This window comes from Manis pentadactyla, chromosome 10 (assembly GCF_030020395.1).
Source record: "Manis pentadactyla isolate mManPen7 chromosome 10, mManPen7.hap1, whole genome shotgun sequence".
In the NCBI taxonomy this organism is placed as follows: Eukaryota; Metazoa; Chordata; class Mammalia; order Pholidota; family Manidae; genus Manis; species Manis pentadactyla.
The window spans coordinates 105,961,196-105,969,250 of NC_080028.1; positions in this window are offsets into that span (position 1 = coordinate 105,961,196).

Genomic DNA, 8,055 nt, shown 5'->3' on the forward strand with positions numbered 1-8,055 from the left:
GAAAAAGCTATCTTTTATCTTTCTATGGGAATTTAAGGAAAGGCATATGTTATAAATGGAAAATTTAAGGAAAGAGTGTGTTAGAAAACTTTGTATAATCTCTATTATAGCTATCACCTACATTTTTCAATAAAGAAAAAAGGGGAAGATGTGGAAGGCCGGAAGCAATATCACCCCAGTAGTGATGTCACCCCAGAAGTGACATCGCCAGATCTGGTCACCAGGAAGTGATATCACTGGAAGTGAGATCACTGGAAGCAGAAGTGACACCAGATATGAGATCAGCCCCTAAGTGACATCATTATGAGCCTGTGTATATAAGCTGTGCTCAGAAATAAAACTGTCACTTGTCTGCCACCAGCATTCAGTGGACCTCCTGATCCCAAGTTTGGTTTCCGTGTCTTTTTTACATCTTTCTCTGTGTTTCCCTTAATCTCCTCATCCACTCCTCTCAGTTTCAGCTGTTTGTGGAGCTAGTCTCCACAGCCTAGTTTATTTTCTCACTTTACCTGTATGCTGTTTCTTTTCTCCTTCAGCCCTAATCAAGTAGAGTACAACCTAGGCAACTAATTTAGCATGTGGGCCCAACTGTAAACAACATAGTAAAAGGTAGGAAGGATTCCTCCTTTAAGATAAGATTGCATTTTAATATGCAGGAAGTTAAGAAGATTCTTAACTTACTCTTTAGCAAACAGATAATAACTCAGCCCACCTTGGGGGTTGGGCAGGCAGTCTTGTTTGATGTGCTCCCAGACCAAGATACCAGTAGCCCAGGGAGAAATCTGAGAAGGAAGTTCCTTGTGTTCAGTCTAAGTATTCAGAGACCACTTAACAAGTCTACACCCCCAGCCCGTGGTCACATTACTGAAAAATCCTTAAAAGGGGAAACCCCCAACCTTTCAGGGCACTCCTCTCTCTGAGATCTCCCACACTTCCTAAGTGTATTAACTTTTAATCTTAAACTTTCTCTCTCCAACCTTCCAGAGTGTCTCTCCTTGCTCGGGTGGCCTGTACTTTGTCTCTCTTTAAGTAACTTTAAATAAAACTTTTACTCTGCTTCACTACTGTGTCTCTGCCCTTCAATTCTTTGTTGGCACAGGGAAAGGACTGAGGAAAATATACAATGTTCTCTCAAGAGTAATATTTAGTTCTGTTCTTCTCACACAGCCCACTTTCTGACAGACTTCTTGATTTTCTTTTTGCCTGTTGTGTTCAGTAATTTGAATATAATATGACTAGGTTTGAGGACTAGGTATTTATTCTTAATAATTATTCAGCTTGGTATTCTGTGAAATTTTCAGATTGATTCCATATGTATCACCAATTCTGGAAAATTGTCTGCCATTGATTTTGTATATATTTCTCAAAAAATTTCTGTGTTCATCTAGTTAGGAGTTGAGCTTTGTTTGAAGCTTGTGGTTGGCTATGGTGTCTGTCCTTCAGTCAGCCACGGATCTGAGATTGCTGTAGTGATACTTGCATTTACTGTGTGGGCTATCTCACCAGACTGCTTTTCTGGATATCTGTCCCCACTTGGCTGGGCCCTCCTGTTTGGCTTTGGCACTTTTCTTTGCACTGCTCCTGGAGGGAAGCTGTCTTTTGTAGCTCTTCGTGTTTGATTCTGCTGTCATGACTCTCAGTGTTTGCTGGCATTGACTGGAGTGGGATGCAGGTGATGTCATCATTAAGCCTGCATTTTAGGAAGGTAATGGGAACCTGGGTTTCCAGTGTTTGGCCTTCCTGAGAGTTTCTCTCTCTCATCCACAGTAATGCTGGATCTAGCTTGCATTTCTACCCCTGCTCCTCTGTGACAACTTCATGGATTTCCATCAATGCCAGTGGCCATGATTTTGTGGCTTTGCTCCCTGAAGTTTGTGGCATTTATTTCTTAGTGCAGACATGGGATATAGGTCTTGCCAGAGCTGCAGAGATGACTGACATTTCTATCAGAGAAGGAGCCCTCAGGCTACACTTTTGTTGCCCTGCCCTGAAGATTTGATTTTCATCCTAGGGGTTTAAAGGTATGAGTCTGGGGAGAGTTTCAGCATTGGCTGCTGTTCCTTCCCCAGCTCACCTCCCACACATTGGGGAGAGCTGGCTCAGGATAGCTTCCTCGTGGGCTTCCTGGAGGAAATGTGAAATAGAGTTCAAATACCCTTCTGTTTGCAAATAGCCTTCTAATGGCTTCACATTCTCCTGGTAGCCAGGCTTAGCATTTAGTATTTTGTTAAAAGTATCTGGCAGAGTGCTCAATCAATTACAGGTCTATATGGTATTAGGGTTTTTTCTGCCATGGAAAAGCAAACATATATATTCTGTTATTTCTTGCTGATACCTGCCACAACCTAAAATTAGGGTTAATTGTTTTGAAACCTCAGCTCTTTCATTGGTTTATGAAAAATCATTAATTTGTAGCTTGTCAGTTTTTTATCTTGTTATGAGTGGGAACTATTTTCTTCTATATTTCTACATCTCTGAGCTAAAAAAGAGCTCCCTGATTATTTTTTAATTGTTCTGATCCATCTGAAAGGATATCTCCCTGGGTCACCTAGTTAAAAATATCTCTCTTCATTCGGTAATTTGTAGAGAAACAAAATTATAGATTATTTGTTAAGTGGCCCCATATATCTGATCCCATTGTTTTGTGGTAGATTTATCTATCACCCTGTACTTGTAAATTATCAGATCACCCTCTTCTTGTGGTTGTATAAGTACATGACACAATGACAAAATTCATTAAACTGTACACTTAAAAAGGGTGTACTTTATACTATGTAATCTTATTTAATATAATTAGAATATTTAAAAAGGGGAAATGCATTTTAATCATATTATCAAGTGTTTGGCTTATAACAAAAAAGTAAGGAATAATCTATTATGTTATAAACTTTCTTTTATAATGTATGTGTTAGGCAGGAAAATAGATATGAACAGTGTGGAATGAGAGGAAGGGCAGGAAAGCCCACTTAAAAAGACCCAGAGTTAATGAGTTAATCCGTTAAAGCTCAAAAAGCCAGGAGCAACTTGGCCTGGAATGTTTGAATATTCCCCAGACAAAGGAGGGTACCTCAGCATATTCCATTTTTTTATTATGTTAATCATGCAGGCCCAGCTTATTTATTTAACCTGCCTATACACTGCTTTTTCTTCTTCAACCCTAATCAAGTAATTTGCAATGTAGGCAACTAATTTAGCATGCAGGGCCAACTGTAAACCACATAGTAAAAGGCAGGAAGGATTCCATCTTAAGACAAGATTGCATTTTAATACCCAGGAAGTTAAGAAGATTCTTAATTTACTCTTTAGCAAACAGGCAATAAGTCAGCCCACCTTGGAAGCTGGGCAGGTGCTCTTGTTTGATATGCTCCCAGACCAGGAAGCTGCTATTCTTGGAGGGACCACAGCAGTAAATTTCTTGTGTTAAGTTTAATCTTAAATATTCAGAGACCACTTAACATGTCTGCACACACAGTCCTTTGTCATTCCTGAAAAAATCCTTAAAATGGGGAACCCGCAAACTTTCAGTGGGCTCCTCTCTCTGAGGTCAACCCACTTTCTGAGTGAATAATTTTAACTTTTCCCAACCTTTGAGGGCTCCTTTCTCTCTGAGGTCACCTCTCTGAGGTGCATTTTTTCTCTAAGTAACTTTAAATAAAGCTTTTACTCTGCTTCACTACTGTGTCTCTGCCCTTCAATTCTTTGTTGCAGCAGGGACAAGATCCAAGGAAAATACTCAACACCTGTAAGTCTGGGGAAAGGAAATCCTAGACAAAATACCTCTAAAACCAAAATAAGTCAGAGGCAGAAATAAAGTTTAAAACCCATTTATTGCTTACAAACTGCAGTCTGGGGGCTGTCTCTCTCTTTCTCCTACTCAGGCAGAAGAAAAACCAGCACTCCCCTAAACTCTCAGTATCAGATAAGACCTCCTTTGCCCAGGTAGATTGATATGGAGATGAACCTCTCTCCACACCTGAAGAACACCTATTGATATGCAATGCACTAAAGCCACACCTCTCTCCACCCCTGAATGCCTGTTGATATGCAGATTCACTAAAGTAAGGTGAGATATTCTGGAAATATTGTAATTTATGCCCCCAAACCAGGAAGCTGCTATCCTGGGAGGGACCTGAGCAGTAAATTTCTTGTGTTAACAATTTTAAATATTCAGAGACCACTTAACAAGTCCGCACCCCCAGCCCTTTGTCATTCCTGAAAAATCCTTAAAAGGTGGAACCCCAAAACTTTCAGTGGACTCCTCTGTCTGAGGTCAGCTGCACTTATTCTCAAAGTAACTTTATTAATTTATTTATTTTTAAAATTTTTTATTAAGGTATGATTGATATACACTCTTATGAAGGTTTCACATGAAAAAACAACGTGGTTACCACATTTACCCATATTATCAAGTCCCCACCCATGAGCCAATGCAGTCATTGTCCATCAGTGTAGATGCAACAGATCCACTAGGTGCCTTCTCTGTGCTACACTGTTCTCCCCATGATATCCCACACCATGTGTACTAAACATAATACCCCTCAATCCCCTTCTCCCTCTCTCCCCATCCACCCTCCCACACCCTTCACACTAGTCCCTTCTTGGAGTCTCTGAGTCTGCTGCCATTTTGTTCCTTCAGTTTTGCTTCATTGTTATACGCTACAAATGAGGGAAATCATTTGGCATTTGTCTTTCTCTGCCTGGCTTATTTAATGGAGCATAATGTCCTCCAGCTCCATCCATGTTGTTGCAAATGGTAGGATTTGTTTCTTTCTTATGGCTGAATAGATTCCATTGTGTGTATGTACCACTTCTTCTTTATCTACTCATCTACTGATGGACACTTAGGTTGCTTCCATATCTTGGCTATTGTAAAAAGTGCTGTGATAAACATAGGGGTGCATGTGTCTTTTTGAATCTGAGAAGTTGCATTCTTTGTGTAAATTCTAAGTAGTGGGATTCTGAGATCAAATGGTATTTCTATTTTTAGTCTTTTGAGGAGCCTCCATATTGCTTTCCACAATGGTTGAACTAGCTTACATTCCCACCAGCAGTGTAGGAGGGTTCCCCTTTCTCCGCATCCTCACCAGCATTTGTTGTTCTTAGTCTTTTCGATGCTGGCCATCCTTACTGGTGTGAGGTGGTATCTCATTGTGGTTTTAATTTGCATTTCCCTGATGATTAGTGATGTGGAGTATCTTTTCATGTGTCTGTTGGCCATCTGAATTTCTTCTTTGGAGAACTGTCTGCTCATCTCTGTTCATTTGTTAATCAGGTTATTTGATTTTTGGGTGTTGAGGCGTGTAAACTCTATATATTTTGGATGTAAACCCCTTGTTGGATATGTCATTTACAAATATATTCTCCCACACTGTAGGATGCCTTTTTGTTTTGTTGATGATGTCCTTTGCAGAACAAAAACTTTTTAGTTTGATGTAGTCCCATGGGTTCATTTTTGGTTTTGTTTCCCTTTCTTGAGGAGATGGGTTCAGGAAGAAGTTGCTCATGTTTATATTCAGGAGATGTTTGCCTATGTTGTCTTCAAAGAGTTTTATGGTTTCATGACTTACATTCAAGTCTTTAATCCATTTTGAGTTTACTTTTGTGTATGGGGTTAAACAATAATCCAGTTTCATTCTCCTGCATGTAGCTGTCCAGTTTTGCCAACACCAGCTGTTGTATATCCACAGCTCCTTTATTATGTATTAATTGACCATATATGGTTGGGTTTATATCAGGGCTCTCTAGTGTGTTCCATTGGTCTATGGGTCAGTTCTTGTGCCAGTACAAAATTGTCTTGATTACTGTGGCTTTGTAGTAGAGCTTAAAGTTGGGGAACATAATTCCCCCTGCTTATTCTTCCTTCTCAGGATTGCTTTGGCTATGCGAGGTCTTTTGTGGTTCCCTATGAATTTTAGAATGATTTTCTCTAGTTCGTTTAAGAATGCTGTTGGTATTTTGATAGGGATTGCATTGAATCTATGGATTGCTTTAGGCAGGATGACCCTTTTGATAATATTAATTCTTCCTATCAATGAGAATGGGATGTGATTCCATTTATTGGTATCTTCTTTAATTTCTCTTAAGAGTGTCTTGTAGTTTTCAGGGTATAGGTCTTTCACTTCCTTGGTTAGGTTTATTCCTAGGTATTTTATTCTTTTTGATGCAGTTGTGAATGGAATTGTTTTCCTGATTTCTCTTTCTATTAGTTCATTGTTAGTGTATAGGAATGCCACAGATTTCTGCATATTAATTTTGTATCCTGCAACTTTGCTGAGTTCAGACAATAGATCTAGTAGTTTTGGAGTGGATTCTTTAGGGTTTTTTATGTACAATATCATGTCATCTGCAAACAGGGACAGTTTAACTTCTTCCTTGTCCATCTAGATGCCTTTTATTTTTAGTGTTGTCTGATTGCTGTGGCTAGGACCTCCAGTACTGTGTTGAATAACAGTGGGGAGAATGGGCATCCTTGTCTTGTCCCTGATCTTAGGTGAAAAACTTTCAGCTTCTTGCTGTTAAGTATGATGTTGGCTGTGGGTTTGTCATACATAGCCTTTATTATGTTGAGATACTTGCCCTCTCTACCCATTTTGTTGAGAGTTTTTATCGTGAATGGATGTTCAATTTTGTCTAATGCTTTTTCAGCATCTATGGAGATGATTATGTGTTTTTTTCCCTTTTTGTTGATGTGGCAATTTATGTTGATGGATTTGCAAATGTTGTCCCATCCTTGCATCCCTGGCATAAATCCTATTTGATCATGATGGATGATCTTTTTGATGTATTTTTGAATTCAGTTTGCTACTATTTGTTAAGTATTTTTGCATCTATGTTCATCAGGGATGTTGGTCTGTAATTTTCTTTTCTTTGTGGTGTCTTTGCCTGGTTTTGGTATTAGAGTGGTGCTGGCCTCATAGAATGACTTTGGAAGTATTTTCTCTTTCTCTACTCTTTGGAAAACTTTAAGGAGGATGTGTATTAGGTCTTCACTAAATGTTTGATAAATTCAGTGGTGAAGCCATCTGGTCCAGGGGTTTTGTTCTTAGGTAGTTTTTTGATTACCAGTTCAATTTCATTGCTGGTAAATGGTCTGTTCAGATTTTCTGTTTCTTCCTTGGTCAGCCTTGGATGGTTGTATTTTTCTAGAAAGTTGTCAATTTCTTCTAGATTATCCAGTTTGTTAGCATAAAATTTTTCGTAGTATTCTCTCATAATTCTTTGTATTTCTGTGGTGTCCATAGTGATTTTCCCTTTATCATTTATGATTCTGTTTATGTGAGTAGACTCTCTTTTTTTCCTGATATGTCTGGCTAGGGTTTTATCTATTTTGTTTATTTTCTTGAAGAACCAGTTTTTGCTTTCATTGATTCTTTCTATTTTTTTATTCTTCTCAATTTTATTTATTTCTGCTCTAATCTTTATTATGTCCCTCCGTCTACTGACTTTGGGCCTCATTTGTTGTTCTTTTTCTAGTTTCATTAATTGTGAGTTTAGACTTCTTATATGCTATTGTTCTTCTTTCTTGAGTTAGGCCTGTATTGCAATATACTTTCCTCTTTGCACAGCCTTGGCTGCATCCCACAGATTTTGTGGTGTTGAATTATTGTTGTCATTTGTCTTCATATATTGCTTGATCTCTGTTTTTATTTGGTCACTGATCCATTAGTTATTTAGGAGCATGTTGTGAAGTCTCCATGTGTTTGTGGGATTTTTCATTTTCTTTGCATAATTCATTTCTAGTTTCATACTTTTGTGGTCTGAGAAACTGGTTGGTACAATTTCAATCTTTTTGAATTTACTGAGGCTCTTTTTGTGGCCTAGTATATGATCTATTCTTGAAAATGTTCCATGTGCACTTGAGAAGAATGTCTATTCTGTTGCTTTTGGGTGTAGAGTTCTGTAGATATCTGTTAGGTCCATCTGTTCTAATGTGTTGTTCAGTGCCTCTGTCTCCTTACTTATTTTCTGTCTGGTTGATCTGTCCTTCAGAGTGAGTGGAGTGTTGAAGTCTCCTAGAATGAATGCATTGTGTTGTATTTCCCCTTTTAATTCTGT